Here is an 18,295-nt window from a genome sequence, read left to right on the forward strand (position 1 = left end):
CTGAGGCAGGCAGATCATTTGAGGTCAGGAGATCGAGACCATCCTGGCTAACACGGTGAAACCCCGTCTCTACTAAAATAATACAAAAACTTAGCTGGGTGTGGTGGTGGGCGCCTGTAGTCCTAGCTACTTGGGAGGCTGAGGCAGGAGGATGGTGTGAACCCAGGAGGCGGAGCTTGCAGCGAGCAGAGATCGTGCCACTGGGCACTCCAGACTGGGCGACAGAGCGAGACTCCGTCTCAAAAAAAAAAAAAAGAGTTTGAGCAAGAGCAGCCTGGCCAACATGGTGAAACCCCCTCTTTGCTAAAAATACAAAAAAATGAGCCAGGCATGGTGCCGCGCCCCTGTAATCCCAGCTACTCGGGAGGCTGAGGCACGAGAATTGCTTGAACCCGGGAGGTGGAGGTTGCAGTGAGCCGAGATTGCGCCACTGCACTCCAGCCTGGGTGACAGAGTGAGACCCTGTCTCCAAACAAACAAACAAACAAACAAACAAAGCCGTCTAACCTGGCTGTCCTATTATTTTCCACCCAGCAGCCAGGATGATCTTCTCAACACACCCACTGCATTATGTGGAGGAGAGTGGAAAGAGACTGGCGAGGACAGATGCTGTGGCTGGGCGGCCATGGGGGCGGTGGCAGCCTTGTGCTCTGCAGCAACCCAACCTCTTTTAGATCCAGGACACTGTGCGTCCTCTGCACCCTGGAGCCCACTTTACCACGGCACCTTTCTCCCAGTGAGTCCTTACTACGAACTGAATGTTTGTGTCTCCTGAAATTCATAGGTTGAAATCCAAGCCCCGAACTGTGATGGGTTTAGGAGACGGGGCCTTTGGGTGGGAGAGAGGTCTTGAAAGTGGAGCCCTCGGCCGGGCGCAGTGGCTCACGCCTGTAATCCCAGCACTTTGGGAGGCCAAGGTGGACGAGTCACCAGGATAGGAGTTCGAGACCAGCTTGGCCAACATGGCGAAAGCCCGTCTCTACTAAAAATACAAAAAATTGTCCCAGCTACCAGAGAGGCTGAGGCAGGAGAATGGCGTGAACCCGAGAGGCAGAGCTTGCAGTGAGCCGAGATCATGCCACCGCACTCCAGCCTGGGCGACAGAGCGAGACTCCATCTCTAAACAACAACAACAACAACATTATTAGCTGGGCGTAGTGGTGGATGCCTGTAATCTCAGCTACTCAGGAGGCTGAGGCAGGAGAATTGCTTGAACCCAGGAGGTGGAGGTTGCGGTGAGCCAAGATCACGCCATTGCACTCTAGTGCAGGTGACAGAGAAAGACTCCATCTGAAAAAAAAAAAAAAAAGTGGAGCCCTCATGAATGGGATTAGTGTCCATATACGAAGACGCATGAGAGGGATGCTCTGTGTCCCTGCCATGTGAGGATGCAATGGGCGTCTGCACGCCAGGAAGAGGGCCCTCACCAGGCACTGGTGCCTCAACCTTAGGATGTCCCAGCCTCCAGAACTGAGAGATACATTTCTGTCATTTAAGCCATGCAGTCTATGCTATTTGATTGTAGCAGCCCCGACTGTCTAACAGGGTCCTCCTTATCTTGTCCTTTAGAGCTCAGCTCAAACTGCCTCTCCCCGGGGAGGACTTACGGGAAGTCCCCTCCCCCAGCAAATACCCTGTGCCCCACTGGGCAACATCAGGGCAGCTGCACAGTTTTTTTTTTTTTTCATAGCACTTTATCCAGTTTGTAATGATACAGGCTGACAAGCAGTCATCCCCCGAGTCTTCTCCCATGTTAAAGATTTGGAATCGGTGGCCAGGCGTGGTGGCTCACACCTGTAATCCCAGCACTTTGAGAGGCCGAGGTGGGTGGATCACGAGGTCAGGAGTTCGAGACCAGCCTGGCCAACGTGGTGAAACCCCGTTTCCACTAAAAACACAAAAATTAACCGGGTGTGGTGACAGGTGCCTGTAATCCCAGCTGCTCGGGAGGCTGAGGCAGGAGAATCACTTGAACCCGGGTGGCAGAGGTTGCAGTGAGTTGAGATCATGCCACTGCACTCCAGCCTGGGTGACAGAGTGAGACTCTGTCTCAAAAAAAAAAAAAAAAAAAGTTGGAAGAGGTAATCTCTCTCCTGTATGAGAAGATACGTTGTGAAAAGGTCACTTTCCCATATGCCCTCATCCACCCTCTTCTCTCTTCCCCCAACCCAGGAGGTGACTTTTATTAGCTTTTGTGTCTCCAGAGTTTCTATAGGTAAAGATAAGCGAGTGTGAACTCCCACTTTATTCCCTGCCTCCTTTTTAACGTCGATCACCCATGAGGCCTTGCACTTGATTTTTTCCTCTGAACAATGTGCCTTGGAGATCTTGGCAGGATAGCACATGGGAACACCCTCATTTACAACATCTTTTATGGCCGCACATGGTATTACTATATGGATGTACTATAATTTATTATAGCTTTTTTTTTTTTTTTTTTTTGAGACGGACTCGCTCTGTCGCCCAGGCTGGAGTGCAGTGGCACGATCTTGGCTCACTGCAAGCTCCACCTCCCAGGTTCACGCTATTCTCCTGCCTCAGCCTCCCAAGTAGCTGGGACTACAGGCACCCACCACCACGCCCGGCTAATTTTTTTTGTATTTTTAGTAGACAAGGTTTCACCGTGTTAGCCAGGATGGTTTCGATCTCCTGACCTCGTGATCCGCCTGCCCCGGCCTCCCAAAGTGCTGGCATTACAGGCGTGAGCCACTGCACCTGGCCAATTTATTATAGCTTTTTTATTTCTTTATTATAATTTATTTAGCTCCCTACTGAAGGGTGCATGGGTCGCCCTCAGTCTTTTGCTATTATAGACAATCCCACAGCAAGCATTGTCCACTTGCTGGAATCCCTAGGTAAATTCCCCAAAGAGGAGATTATTGGGATAAAAGGGAAATGCATTTGGAATTCAGACAGATGTTGTCAGGTTGTCCTCCAGAGCGGTTGTACCAAGTGACATTCCCACTGATAATGTATCAGAGTGCCTGTTTGTAATCATACATTTATTTATATGATTATTGGATGGTTCTCTCCCCACAGGAGGGCAGGGACTACATCAGTTTTGTTTATCATCATAGGCACTCAATAAATGTTGAATTAGGGTGGGCGTGATGGCTCATGCCTGTAATCCCAGAACTTTGGGAGGCCAAGGTGGGCAGATCACCTGAGGTCAGCAGTTCGAGACCAACCTGGCCAACATGGTGAAACCCCATCTCTACTAAAAATACAAAAATTAGCCGGGCATGGTGGTGGGTGCCTGTAATTCCAGCTACTCAGGAGACTGAGGGAGGAGAATCACATGAACCTGGGAGGCAGAGGTTGCAGTGAGCTGAGATCAAGCCATTGCACTCTAGGCTGGGCGACAAGAGCGAAACTCTGTCTCAAAAAAAAAAAAAAAAAAAGTTGAATTAATGAATAGATTCATGGTTCTTCCAGGAGGGGCTGCCCAGGGAAGGAGGGAGACCACCTTCCTTTTGTGTTCACTGTGCCCGGCCCAGCTTCCCTGATCCTTCCATAGAACAGCTGGGAGCCTGGGAGAGACCCTGGAGGTTCTAGAAGACCTAATCTTGACTGCTGACTCCTGACCCCTGCTCCAGAGCAGCCCTTCTCCTGCTGTGAAATCGAGAAGTCCATGGCTAGGCTCAGTGGTGCACTCCTGTAAACCCAGCACTTTGGGAGGCCCAGGCAGGAAGATCACTTGAGGCCAGGAGTTCAAGACCAGCCTGGGCAACATAGCAAGATCCTGTCTGTACAAAAAATTTAAAAAGAAAATTAGCTGGGTGGGGTGGCTTGTGCTTGCAGTCCTAGCTACTCAAGATACCGAGGCGAGAGGATTGCTTGAGTCCACAAGTTGGAGGCTTCAGTGAACTATAATTGCACCACTGCACTCTAGCCTGGATGAGAAAGTGAAACCATTTCTCTAAAAAAAAAAAAAAAAAAAAAAAAGTGGCTGGGCACAGTGGCTCATGCCTGTAATCCCAGCACTTTGGGAGGCCGAGGTGGGCAGATCACGAGGTCAGGAGATCGAGACCATCCTGGCTAACATGGTGAAACCCTGTCTCTACTAAAAATACAAAAAATTAGCCGGGCGTGGTGGTGGGCGCCTGTAGTCCCAGCTACTTGGGAGGCTGAGGCAGGAGAATAGCGTGAACCCGGGAGGCGGAGCTTGCAGTGAGCCGAGATCACGCCACTGCACTCCAGCCTGGGCAACAGAGCGAGACTCCGTCTCAAAAAAAATAATAATAAAATAAAAATAAAAAAAGGAAAAAAATAAATGCAATGTCTTAGCCCTATAAGGGGGCCTAAAGGATGAACCCTTGTCTGGTGCCTGAATTGCCTGCGTGCCCTCTGCTTACATACCTCCAGTGACAGGGAACTTACTCCTTCCAAGTGACTTCTTTCAGCTTCAGACAACTAACTTTTAGAAAGCTTTTCCATCTACTGCCAGGTGCAGTGGTTCACACCTGTAATCCCAGGACTTTGGGAGGCCGAGGCAGGTGGATCACTTGAGGTCAGGAATTTGAGACCAGCCTGGCCAACATGGTAAAACCCCGTCTCTACTAAAAATACAAAAATTAGCCAGGCATGGTGGTGGGTGCCTGTAATCCCAGCTACCTGGGAGGCTGAGGCAGGAGAATCACTTGAACTTGGGAGGTGGAGGTTGCAGTGAGCCAAAATCGCACCACTGCACTCCAGCCTGGGCAACAGAGAGAGACTCGGTCTCAAAACAAAAAAAAAGAAAAGAAGAAAAGAAAGCTTTTCCATTTATTGAGTTGAAATCTGATCCTTCTAGCTGCCTCCTCTTCAGGGAAACTTAGTGATGGCCCTCTGGAAACAGGGTTTTCTGGCAGATGAGGAGGGGGGATATTTGTAAACAGGTACCCCTCAGCAATTCTCCGGCAAGCAGGACTGACTCTCCCAAGGAGCTCTGCAGAGCTCGGTCATCTCCTCACTCTCTCCTGTCTTGCCCACAGGTACGTGCAGGAAGGGCGGTTCCGAATCGAGGAGAGGACACTGACAGCCTTCCAGTGGCTCTACAGCCCGCAGCAGCATCGCATCCTCAGCCGGGCTGACCTCGAGTCTCCCTCCAGGTAAAGGGGCCTTCTGCCTTGACCCTCACATTCTTTGGCCTCAGTCCAGGCCCCTCAGCTGGTACTTACGAAGTGAGCTCCGCACTGGTCCACAAATCCACCATGGGGAACTTTGCCCTCAGTGATGGGGAGGCCTTCTAGGAAAGAATTTATCAGCCTGGATGCTTGTCCCACCTCGAATGCACTGAGGCAACTCACTGCCTCTGCTTTCTCCTCTATAAAATGGATAGGATCATACTTTCCCTCCCTTCTCTTGGGAGATTATAAGTCTCCAGTGAAATATGACTGCAGAGATTTACAAAGCCTGGAGATTGGTCGGGCTCAGTGGCTCATGCCTGTAATCCCAACACTTTGGGAGGCTGAGGTGGGTGGATCACTTGAGGTAAGGAGTTCAAGACCAGCCTGGCCAATATGGTGAAAACTTGTCTCTACTAAAAATACAAAAATTAGCTGAGCGTGGTGGCACATGCCTGTAATCCCAGCTACTCAGGATTGAGTAGCTGAGACAGGAGAATCTCTTGAACCCTGGAGGCGGAGGTTGCAGTGAGCCGCAGTTGCACCACTGCACTCCAGCCTGGGCAACAGAGGGAGACTCTGTCTCAAAAAACAAACAAACAAACAAACAACATAAAACAACAAAAAAACCAACAAAACAAAACAAAAGACCAAAGACTGGAGATCCCTGGTTCCTTCCTCTCTGGAGGGAGAGTGGCAGGTAAATTTGCTGGGCACCCTTTGCTTTGACCTGGAGCCAGCCCTGCCTTCTTTGTCCGCCTCGTTTCCCATGCCAGAGATTCCAGCTGGGATCCTGAGTCTGGGTAGGGGGCTGGGAGGTGAGGGCTTTTCCTGACCCAGATCCTTGCTCCAAGACCCCTGCCCACTCTTCCCCCAGCACTGGACACGTATGGCCAGCATCGGCAGTCACAACAGAGGTGTCCTGGCAACCCTTCTGCAGCCACAGCCCTTCCCAAGGCCTCTGCCACACCCGACCCGGGGCCTTTCTTTCCACTTTCCCCATCAAAGCCGTTTTTTTGTTTGTTTTGTTTTTTTTTTAGATGGAGTTTTGCTCTTGTCACCCAGGCTGGAGTGCAATGGCGCGATCTTGGCTCACTGCAACCTCTGCTCCTGGAGGCGATTCTCCTGCCTCAGCCTCCCGAGTAGCTGGGATTACAGACGCCTGTCACCATACTTGGCTAATTTTTGTATTTTTAGTAGAGTCAGCGTTTCACCATCTTGGCCAGGCTGGTCTCAAACTCCTGATCTCAGATGATCCACCCACCTCGGCCTCCGAAAGTGCTGGGATTACAAGTGTGAGCCACTGTGCCCGGCCACATAACTTCAGATTTCATACATGGGAGGGCTACATGCCAGAGGTCTTGAAGAAGAGTCTGCCATATAGTCACTGAGATAAGTGACTGAATTCATTTTTGTGATAGAATATTAATTCTTTTTTTAAGAAATAGAGTCTCACTGTGTTGCCCATGCTGGCCTTGAACCCCTGGGTTCAAGTGATCCTCCTGACTCAGCCACAATAGTTTTCTTTTTTTTGAGATGGAGTTTTGCTCTTGTTACCCAGGCTGGAGTGCAATGGCATGATCTTGGCTCACTGCAGCCTCCGCCTCCAGGGTTCAAGTGATTCTCCTCCCTCAGCCTCTTGAGTAGCTGGGATTACAGGCATGTGGCACCACACCCAGCTAATTTTTTATATTTTTAGTAGAGATGGGGTTTCACCATGTTGGTCAGGCTGCTCTCGAACTCCTGACCTCAGATGATCCACCCACCTCTGCCTACCAAAGTGCTGGGATTACAGGAGTGAACACAATAGTTTCTAATTATTTTATTTAATTTATTTTGAGACAGGGTCTCACTCTGTCACACAGGCTGGACTGCAATGGGATGATCATGGCTTACTACAGCCTCAAACTTTTGGGCTCAAGGAATCCTCCTGTTCAGCCTCCTGAGTAGCTGGGACTACAGGCATGCACCACCTTGCATGGCTAATTTATTTCATTTTATTCTTATTTTTGTAGAGATGGGGTCTTCCTATGTTGCCCAGGCTGGTCAACTCCTAGGTTCAAGCCATTCTCCTGCCTCTGCCTCCCAAAGTGCTGGGATTACAGACATGAGCCACTGTGCCCAGCCAATAGTTATTTTTTTAGTTCCCGTTATGTGTCATGCAAACGCTTTGCAGGAATAAATTGATTTAATCTTCATAGCAATACTATGATTTAGGTACTATTGTTGTCCTTGTTTTTCAGATGAGGAAACTGAGGCACAGAGGTTAAGTCACAGCTAGTAAGTGGCAGTGCTCCCAACTACTATGCACACTGCCTCTCAGAGAATAAGGTTTGTACTTGAAGTGGGGGGAAAGGGGCTTAATTTCTTTTTCTTTTTCTTTCTTTCTTTTCTTTTTTTTTTTTTTTTGAGATGGAGTTTTGCTCTTATTGCCCAGGCTGGAGTGCAATGGCACGATCTCGGCTCACTGCAACCTCCATTTCCTGGGTTCAGACGATTCTCCTGCCTCAGCCTCCCGAGTAGCTGGGATTACAGGCATGCATCACCACGCCCGGCTAATTTTGTATTTTTAGTAAAGACAGAGTTTCACCATGTTGGCTAGGCTGGTCTCGAACTCCTGACCTCATGATCTGCCCGCCTCGGTCTCCCAAAGTGCTGGGATTATAGGCGTGAGCCACTGTGCCCAGCCTCTTTACAAAGAGCAAGAAAGTGGTGTCCGCAAACTATAGATGGGTGGACTTAGCATCAGTCCTAGTCAAGTTCCAGAGTCAGTTATTAAAGAGGAGGTTTAGAGGCACTTAGACAAGGAAGACGTGGATGATCAACATTAGTGAGTGGGTTCCCTAAGAACTCACCCTACTAGGGGAAGCTTTTTGCTTTTCTGATTAGTTTTCTAGACTCAAAATTAGACCTGGGGGTGGAGCGGGAGACTGTGCTTCTGAGTTTCAGCAAGCAATTGTTCTTTCTTCCTGTGGTCAGGGCCTTGCAGATGACACAGAGCCACACGGGCAGGGGGATGGGACAGCTAAGGAGGTTGGTGAATGGACTGCCATCGGCTGAGCTCTACTCAGTGTGTTTAAGGGTGGTTTGGTGATGGAGGGTGTGGCCAGTGTCCTGGTGACATTGCTGATGAGAGAAACCTGGGTACCATTCCAGCAGGCAAGATGGCAGAATTGGGACCCAAAGTGCCCTGGAAGCTGAATTCCAGGTCCAAGTCCAGTAGATACTATTCATTCATTCATTCATTCACTCATTTTAGCAAGGATGCTCACAGTAGACACTATTTATTTATTTATTTGTTTATTTTTTTATTTATTCTTTTTTGAGACAGTTTCGCTCTTGTTGCCCAGGGTGGAATGCAATGGTGCCATCTCGGCTTGCTGCAACCTCCGCCTCCCGGGTTCAAGCAATTCTCCTGCCTCAGCCTCCTGAGTAGCTGGGATTACAGGTGCCTGCCATGATGCCCAGCTAATTTTTGTATTTTTAGTAGAGATGGGGGTTTCACCACGTTGACTAGGCTGGTTTCAAACTCCTGCCCTCAGGTGATCTGCCTTCCTTGGCCTGTCAAAGTGCTGGGATTACAGGCATGAGCCACCGCGCCTGGCCAGCTAGTAGACACAATTTAACAGGGGTAAAGGATAAATGTATTTTGGTTTCTAATCCTGTTTGCACCTGGGCAGCAGGGTGAAGGAATCAGAATTGTTTGAAGGGTTCCCATGGAGTAGAAGCTTGGGTATGGCCCCATGTGTTAGGTGTCTACCAAAGAAAATGCTTACATTTTGAGGCTGCAAGAGCTCAGGGCAGAGTCCAGAGTGAGGGAAGGGAAGGTCCTGCTGTTCTGAGGCCAAGGCTCTATGAGGAATATTCCTTTGCTTGTTCATTTATTTGGTGGGTGTGGATTGAACACCGTTCCTCTGCCAGATGTTATGCCAGATGTGCCCCTTGAACAGCTGAGCAGTTGTATTTCTGGGTGATGGAACGGGCTGCTGATAGGACTATGGGCTGGTCACCCCTGCTGTTTTTTTTTTTTTTTTTGAGATGGAGTCTCGCTCTGTCACCCAGGCTAGAGTGCAGTAGTGCGATCGTGGCTCACTGCAATGTCCACCTCCTGGTTCAAGTGATTCTTGTCTCAGCCTCCTGAGTAGGTGGGACGACAGGCACTGCCCCACCATGCCTGGCTAATTTTTGTGTTTTTAGTAGAGATAGGGGTCACCATGTTGGCCAGGCTGGTCTCAAATTCCTGACCTCAGGTGATCCACCCACCTTGGCCTCCCAAAGTGCTAGGATTATAGGCGTGAGCTACCATGCCCAGCCAGCCACCATGCCCAGCCAGCCACCATACCTGGCCTCCCTGCTATCCTTTTTTTTTTTTTCCCCCAAGATGGAGTCTTGGTCTGTTGCCCAGGCTGGAGTGCAGTGATGTGATCTCAGCTCACTGCAACCTCCGCCTCCTGGATTCAAGCAATTCTCCTGCTTCAGCCTCCTGAGTAGCTGGGATTACAGGCATGCGCTAATACGCCCTGCTAATTTTTTTTTTTTTTTTGTATTTTTAGTAGAGACAGGGGTTTCACCATGTTGACCAGGTTGGCCTTGAACTCCTGACCTCAAATGACCCACCCGCCTCAGCCTCCCAAAACGCTAGGATTACAGGCGTGAGGCACCGCTCCCGGCCAGCCACCCTGCCCAGCCTCCCTGCTATCCTTTCTTTCTCCCACAACTATCCATTGTGATCCTACTCTGGGTCAGGCCCTCAAGGAAGACCAGGATACTGCCTCCATGGGCCACACATCCTAGTGGGAGAGACAGACAATAAACATGTAAATGCAGAGACGAGAGAATTTCCCAATATGACCAGCGTGCTGAAGAAACTCACACAGGGCATCGAGATCATGAGCAGCCAGTGGATGTGTGGGGACTCTGGAAGAGGTGGAAGACCTCTCCAAGAAAGTGACATTTGAGCTGAGTCCTGAAGGGCACAGGGGCGACCGTATAAAGAAGCTGCTGGTGAGAGGTGTTGAGTGGGTGGTGGGGAGGGGGCACGGGGCATGGGGTGGAAGAGTCCTTCTGCAGGGGGAGCAGCAAGTGCAAGGCTGTTCTAGAAGCAGAAGGCCATTGTAGCCAGAGCAGAGCCATGAGGCCACGACCCACAGACAGAAGCGAAGATTTCCGTGCAATTAAAGGAATGGCTTTCTAGCACTTAGAGCTGCCTGAGGATGGAGTGGGCTGCCCCAAGGGAGAGAACTTCCCATCACTGGAAGTGTGCGAGCCATAGTCAAAGGCCGCTGTCCGTGGAGGTTACTGAGGATGAGACTCAAGCATCCCAAAGGCTGGCTAGAGGACCCTTCGTTCCTTCAACCCCTTCATGTTCAGGAGCATCCTTGGTTTGGCGGAAGCTGGGGGGATGTCTATGGAGTGCACGAATGAAAGTTCCAGGCCGAGCGCGGTGGCTTATGCCTGTCATCTCAGCACTCTGGGAGGCCGAGGCGGGTGGATCACCTAAGGCCAGGAGTTCGAGACCAGCCTGGCCAACACGGTGAAACCCTGTCTCTACTAAAAATACAAAAAGTAGCCGGGTATGGTGGCGGGTGCCTGTAATCCCAGCTACTCGGCAGGCTGAGGCAAGAGAATCGCTTGAACCCGGGAGGCGGAGGTTGCAGTGAGCCGAGATCGCGCCACTGCACTCCAGCCTGGGGGACAGAGCAAGACTCTGTCTCAAAAAAATCCGGCCTTCAGATCCCAGGCAGCGGGGAGTTTCAGGGGTCTGAGCAGCCCTGGACACTTGCAGCATAGCATTCTGTACCCCGTCCCGGGTCCCGCGCAACGCAGAGCTAGAGGGAGCCCCAGAGTATCTTCCTCAGTAGATCAGGAGCCCCCAGGCCTCACCGCACCTGGGTTCCCCATTACCCCCATTGCATCTTCCAGGAACCCCTGGCGGGCAGGCTGCTCCTTCTCTCCCCGGGTCCTCTGGGTGCACCTGCCCCGCCCCGCGCCTTTGTTCCGGAGGAGCCGCCTTGGGCAGTCCCCAGGGCGCTCAGGACCCGCTGTACCCCCCGCCACCGCCTCCCGGTGCCCGCCCCTCCGCCCCCTCTCCGCGGCGGCGCCAGGCGATCCGCAGGCAGCGGCACAGGGACCAGGGCGCGCCCCGGGTGGCGGAGGCGCGGCGAGGGCGGGAGCACGAGGACCCCGGACCCTGGATCGCCGCGGGCTCTGGCTGCGCGTGCGCGGCGGCGGCGGCGAGGGGCGCCAGGTGTGCGGGCGGTGGCGGCTGCGGAGGGCGCGGCTTTGTGAGCTGGGGCCGGGCCGGGGTGCGCGCGTGCGCGGCTGGGCTGCTGCGAGGGACCCCGCCGCCCCGGAGGAGGAGGAGGAGGAGGAGGGGGCTGGGCCGAGGGAGGCGGCGACCGCGGGGACCGAGGTGCCCTTCGCTCCGGGTCCGGAGGCAGCCGCGCGCCAGGCGGCGCAGAAGGTCAGTGGCCCCGGGGCTGGGATTCCGCAGCCAGCCTGGATCGGGACGTGAGTCCTGGTGTGACTGACGGAGAATCGGAGCGTATGTGGAGTGTGAACGCGTGTGTTTGCAGACAGACATCGGCACGTATGGACGGCGCGAGCCGGTACTGCGTTCCGGAGGAGCCATCCGGCGTCACGGGCTGTGCTGGGGAGGTGGGGTGACCGTCCTCAGAAACCCCCGCGGGCGGGGCGCTCCAAACACGTCCGCCTATAGGGTGTGTGTGCGTGCGTGAGGTGTGCAGCCCCTGTCAGGATCTGGCGAGAGAAGCTGACCGGGATGGAGGTCAGAGGTAGGGTGTTTACAGGTGGTGGTAGAAGCAAAACAGCCAGGAACCCCAGGAGGACCCTGGAGCCAGGCTGGGCTTGCTGAAACCCCCCATCCATCCTCGCTGCAGCCTGTGCCTATTGCAGGAAGAGGAGCTAAGGAGGTGGGGTGCCGGCTGAGAGGCCTTGAGGGATCTTTGGGAGCGGGGCCCGATTTCAGCCTGATCCTCATTTCCAGAGGCCTGGATGGGTGTGGGGGTGCCGGCCCTGGGTGGGGGGTCCAGGGCAGGCGTGTGTTCAGGAGACCTCAGGGGTCCTTGTAGACTGTCCTCTGGCTTTGCCAGCACGAGGTGCTGTGTGTCTGGACCTGGGAGCTGGCTGAGGGATACCCTTGCTTCCTCTCATTTGTTTTCTATAGCTCCCCCTACATCCTTGTTAACAAACCTGAAGGGCACTTATATGCCAGTGGGGTTTGCCGGGATGTGCCCTGTTGAACGGCTCTCATCAGAGAAGCCTCCATGGGGAATGAGAGAGTTGTCCTGAGCCAGGTGCCAGGGCTCTTGGGTTCTTTGCCTGCGTTGTGACCCTGGGGCCATCCCTCAAGCCCTATAGGCCTCAGTTTCCCACAGCACTCTGCCCTCCCCCTTCTTCCTGTTGCAGGGTGGGGAGTAAACAGCTCGCACAGCTGCCTGGGGCCGGGAGGCTGGGAGGCGGGGAGTGACTCAGGGTCTGTGAGGTCTTGGGCAGCGATTTTTCAGGCAAAAGTCCCGGCACATCTTCTCGACTTGGGCAGGAGTTGGGGGAGGCTCTGCCCTCAGCTCCAAGCTGCGGTGCTGGGTTTTCTGAGTCCTGGGGTGGGGTGGGTTTTCTGAGTGAGTCCTGGGGTGGGGTGGGGTGGGGTGGGCATCTGTTGGATCTGGCTGCTCAGGCTTCAAGAAGCTGCCTCTGGTCCCTCCTTCCTCCCAGATGTCAAGTAGTTGGAGAGGGATGGGGCTGGGGGGCCTGGTAGTGGGGTGGGATGTGGGGGCTGGAGCTGAAGAGCTACAGCAGCCACTCTTGGTCCCTGTGTTTGATGTTACTGGGCAGAGACAGATGCTAAGCTCGGGTAGGGTCGGGGTGGGTCTAAGTGGGACTGCTCAGCTCAGCATGTTGAGGCGATTTGGTGGGAGGTGGCCTCAGCTCCAGAGAAGAGGACCCTGCTGCTGGAGGCGCGCTTGCAGCCCTCCTCACCCTCTTTCCCACGACCCTGTCTGATCAACTTCGGCTGAGCTACCATGGCTCAGAATGACTTGAGCCTTGAGGGAAAGGGACCCTGGCATGGATGGGGGTGGTGGCAGGGTCACATAGTGGCTAAGCATGAAGGCCCTGCTGTCACTCAGACCTGGGTGTCAGTCCCAGCTCCATCACCTACTGCTGTGGCCGCACCTGCATTCCCCTCAATGGGAGCCCGAGAGAAAGGCTTGCAGGCCGTGGCTTATTTGGGAAGCAATCTCAGGAAACAAGGGTGAGGACGGGGGGTTTGAAAGAGAGGGAGGGGAAGCAACGATTTGATTATTCCTCCCACTCTCCTGGGCGGTGTCCCGAGGAGTCTTACAGACAGAACCGCTCTGTTGGGGAGAGAAACAGGGAAGCATTTACCCATTAGCCCCATCCCCTGCCAGACAAGGGTGGCTCCGTGGACATTCACTCCCGTGTGGACTTCCAGATTGCACGTGCGTGGGGCTCAAGTTGTTCCCTGTGGGTACTCCACACGGCAGCTTCCAAGAAGGCCCAGCGTGGCCTGACATGAAGCTCTGTCCCGTTGCACCTGTAAGATGCTGCTCGGAGCCTGCAGGGACCTGGTCATTGCAGAAGTGTTTGGAGTGAGAGGTGGGGCCAAGAGGGCTGGAAGCAGCACACTGAGGTGTCTAACACTGCGTGACCTTGGGCAAATTACCTGACTTCTCTGAGCTGGGTGTTTTAAGTGTTAGGAAGGCATTTATTGAATTTTTGAACACGGTGATGGGCCCATAGCAAGGGCTTCACCTGGGGTATTTCTGTATGGCCAGGAAGACCACCTGCCCAAGGTGGCCCAGATAGTCATTCACTCAAGTGGAGGTGGGTCCGCAGAAGAGGACCTCTAAAGACCCCTCCCGGTCATAGGACCTGGGGCTCAGGAGCCAGACTGCTGACCTGGTCAGTTCCTCTAGGGCTGTGGCCCAGTTTCCCAGACCTCCTGAATGCTTCCATCTCACAGCCTATGAATTGGAGTCAGCGATGTCCTGCTCCTGGGCTGGCCACTCAGATATACTTCTTCCTGGGCTCTGCCTCAGGAGGACACAGAAGCCAGCACTGGGCAGAGGAGGGCGAGGGGAGAGGACAGCTCGGAAGCAGGTGCTTGAAGGAGGAGTGGAGAGAGGATGGATGCTGGCATTTCTGGCATTGGGAGCTGGCATATGGGCACGGGTCTGGGCCATAGTTGGTGGGAGAGGACAAGGCAGGGGGCTGGGGGAGGGCAGGAAAGGAAGGTGAGCGGGTTGGCAGAAGGTGGCCAAGAAGGATGGAAGAGACAGGGACAGGGAGTGGGTTGGGCAGCCTTGGCGTATGGGGATTCATAGCGTCTGGGGTGGTGGTAACCAAATGGGAGGGGGATGGGGTGGCAGGAAGGAAGGGAGGGCAGTAGGTGAGGTCTAGTTGGGGCTTCCTAGGGCGTAAACTGGGGCAGTCTTCATAGTTCGTGGTACAGCATCCACAAGCCTCCTCATTCCTTTTTTTTTTTTTTTTTTGAGACGGAGTTTTGCTCTTGTTGTCCAGGCTTGAGTGCAATGGTGCAATCTCGGCTCACCGCAACCTCTGCCTCCTGGGTTCAGGTGATTCTCCTGTCTCAGCCTCCCAAGTTGCTGGAATTACAGGCATGTGCCACCACATCCTACTAATTTTTGTATTTTTAGTAGGGACAGGGTTTCTCCATGTTGGTCAGGCTGGTCTCGAACTCCTGACCTCAGATGATCCACCCGCCCTGGCCTCCCAAAGTGCTGGGATTACAGGTGTGAACCACCACCCCTGGCAAAAGCCTCCTCATCCTTTTTTCCATGGTGTCCACCTGCCCCTCCCAGGCCACCACCCCCTTTGACAGGGGAGGAGTTGTTTGCAAACACTTAGTTCCTGTTATGAGCGGCGATTGGAGAAGGTCCAGAGGTGCCTTTGCCAAGGCCTGTTGCCATGGTGCCATGGTGGGCCTTGTCTCCCTACCCTCTCCCATCTCTGAGCAATGTGCCACCCCCTCTAGGACAGGCCACAGAGTGGGGAAGGTGTCCCGCTGCCTCTTTGCTCATGCATGGCCAGCTCAGGCTGGCCTTACAAAGGTCACTGCGTTCCTCCCTCTGCCTGCAGGTAAGGTCACACCCAGCCTACGCTGGGAGATGCAGCAGCCGCCGTCTTCATTCCAGTCATTTAAAATCTACTCCGATCTCTGCAATTTGTTTTTAATAAGTTTAATGAAAAATAAAGCAATAATACCAGCCTATTAATCTGCTCCCCTTTTAAAGAGGGCATCTCATGGATGATACTCTTCTTGTCCACACCTCTTTCAGTGCTTTGGTGCCTGTCCAGTAGGAAGTTCTGCCTCATGTCTGATCTCAGCCTGACATGCTGTACTGTTTTTGAGTGTGTTTTGTGTTTCTGATTTTCTATTTGTTGCAACCCTTCAGGGCTTCCCGATGGTTTTAAGGGGATTCCTGTCCACCTGCTCATGATCTGGAGCAGGCGCAGGGGCACCCAAGGCAGGTGTGATGCCAACGAGACAAGGCTGTGCCGAGCCCCTGGCCCCGCCCATGCTGTGGTTCTGGACTCTTGCAGCTTGCTCTCAGGGCCAGCTGGTTCCCACTCCTTTCCCTAGTTCAGATCCAGGATTACTGGCCTCCTTCTCGGACCATGCTGGGCCTGCTGGCTGGGCTCTGCCAGGTCTGGGTCAGCAGATGGCAGCAGGCATGGGTATGTGGGGGACTCTGGCACAGTCAGGGGCCTGCCGATTAGATGGCTGGTGGAGAGCAAGAGCAGGAGGGGAGAGACGGAGTGACAGGCATTCGAGAACATTGAGGTGTGCCTGTGCATGTGGACACATCTGTGCTTGGTGTGCACATGTGGCCCTGGAGGGCTTGTTGCTGGATTGCTGTGTCTGGACATCTCTGGGTGGCTATATGTGGTTCTTCTGAGCACATCTCTGTGTGTGCACTGTGTGAGCACGTCTCTGTGTGGGCAGGTCTCTGTGTGTGCACTGTTGTGTGCTCTGGGTTGTTCATGGGTACTTTCTCTGGATATGTGTGCCAGCCACCTACTGGGTGTCTCCAGTGTTCTCAAGAGTGTGCCCATCTGGATGGCAGGTGACACTTTTTCCCTGCAGGATTTCCTGCCCCCACGGAGGCTCCCTTGAGTCTTCTGCCATGCCCCATCCTGCCCTCTCTCCAGGCTTCCTTACCCTGTTTCTCCCTCTGTCTGAGGAAGTTGCTTCTCCCCTTCTGACTGTGTGGGCGCCCACTGCCTTCTGGGCAGAGCCTGAAGAGGAACGGCAAGTCCAACCTCCAGCCCCATCCTCTCGAGCTCTGAGCTGAGGGTGATGGGCTCAAGCTCTGAGTTGAGGAGATGAGTCAGGGATGGCTGCAGGGGGTGGGCAGAAGTGGCCTGTGTGTCAGTATGCTGCAGGGAAGTGTGTGCTCTTGCCCCCCTCCACCTGACCCGCCCTCAGTGGCTTGGGCACCAGTGCAGCTGTGATGAGGCTCCCTTACCTGGCTATTCATACTCTTCCCCAGTAGCCTTGGTTGGCACAGTTTCTGATGGGGAGCAGAGTGGTCTCTGGGGCTCCGGGCATCCAATGGGGGCCTTGGCCTTAGCATAATTTATCTCACCATAATCATTGGTACTAATGGAGCTCTTCCTGCACCAGGCCCTGGACTACACACTGTACATGTAATCAGCTCATTTACTCCTCAGAACAATCCCATCCCAGGGGATAGTAGGTCCTATTAGGTGGGCTCGAAAACATCCCTGGCCAGGCGCGGTGGCTCATGCCTGTAATCCCAGCACTCTGGGAGGCCAAGGTGAGTGGATTATCTGAGGTCAGGAGTTCGTGACCAGCCTGGCCAACATGGTGAAACCCCATCTCTACTAAAAATACAAAGAATTAGCCGGGTGTGGTGGCGAGCACCTGTAATCCCAGCTACTTACGAGGCGGAGGCAGGAGAATCGCTTGAACCTGGGAGGTGGAGGCTGCAGTGAGCCGAGATCGTGCCACTGCAGTCCAGCCTGGGTGACAGAGTAAGACTCTGTCTCAAAACAAACAAACAAACCATCCCCATTTTATGAGGAAGTTTTCCCATTTTATGAGGAAGTAGAGGCTCAGAGAGCCTGGGTTACTTCCACAAGGTCACACAGCTAATAAGTGATGGAGCCGGGTTCTGAACCCAGACCCGTCCTTCTGCTGTTCCCTCTACTCTTCACAAAGCTGTGCAGCTGTGTCCATCTCATCTTGGCAGTCTCCCTCTCAGAGAGGCCGTCCCAGATCACCCCCTCTACACAGGATTCCCTAGCCATCTGGTCCCATTTGGATCGGATCACCCTATTGTAAATACCTGCATAAAGGTAGCCCTCATTTATCCTCTACTTCCTAACCCCCTCTTCCCCACCTAGAGCAGGGACCTGTCTGTCTTGCTTACTAAAATATTCTTAGAACTGGCAGACAGCTTGGAACACAGTAGGGATGCAATAAACATTTGATGAATGAATGAATGAATGAATGAAGAGAGGGCTGACTCCAGACCTAAGCTTGAGGTCCCTCCTATATACTGTCTCTTACACAGCAGGGACCGTTGCAGAGTGGCAGGAGCACAGCCTCTGGAGCCAGCTTGCTTGGTTCAAATTCTGGTCCTGCCAGTGTTCTGGTTATCTAATGCTGCTTAATAAACCACCCAAAGCTTATGGCTTAAAACACTGGTGACACTGATTTTGCCCATGAAACTGCAACATGGGCAGGGTTCAGCGGGGATAACGCTTCTCCGCTCAGCATTGTCTGGAGTGTTTCAAGGTCTAGGGGCTGAAGCCATCTGAAGGCTCAGTTGCTCACAAGTCTGGCGTTTCTTGCTGGCTGTTGGCTTTGGGTCAGTTCCCCTGCACATAGGCCTCTCTATGTGCTGTCTCCACATGCTAGATTGGGCTTCCTTCCAGCATGGTGGCTGAGCTAAGGGACAAGCATGCCCAGAAAGAGAGCCAGGTGGAAGCTATTTCACTTTTTATTTTATTTGTTTATTTATTGAGATGGAGTCTTGCTCTGTTGCCCAGGGTGGAATGCAGTGGCGCAATCTCGGTTCACTGCAACCTCCACCTCCCGGGTTTAAGTGATTCTCTTGTCTCAGCCTCCCAAGTAGCTGAGACTATACAAGTCCATGCCA

At 53.3% G+C, this 18,295-nt stretch overlaps 1 protein-coding gene across 5 annotated transcripts in view; it reads left to right on the plus strand.

The window, feature by feature from the left end:
• The first annotated feature begins 4,973 nt into the window (after window positions 1-4,973).
• The window catches only part of RAP1GAP2 (RAP1 GTPase activating protein 2), a 264,873-nt gene continuing 251,551 nt past the window's right edge, over window positions 4,974-18,295 (plus strand). Inside the window, exon 1 of one of the 5 annotated variants that reach the window (XM_063655344.1) lies at window positions 4,974-5,090. The gene's annotated coding sequence lies outside the window, so the exon portion shown is untranslated. Of the gene's footprint in view, window positions 5,091-11,315; window positions 11,353-11,389; window positions 11,569-11,861; window positions 11,900-18,295 lie in introns of those variants that run through there. The other 4 variants (XM_063655341.1, XM_063655343.1, XM_063655346.1 and 1 more) reach the window with 4 other exon arrangements.

Source organism: Pongo pygmaeus, chromosome 19, assembly GCF_028885625.2.
Source record: "Pongo pygmaeus isolate AG05252 chromosome 19, NHGRI_mPonPyg2-v2.0_pri, whole genome shotgun sequence".
Taxonomy (NCBI): Eukaryota; Metazoa; Chordata; class Mammalia; order Primates; family Hominidae; genus Pongo; species Pongo pygmaeus.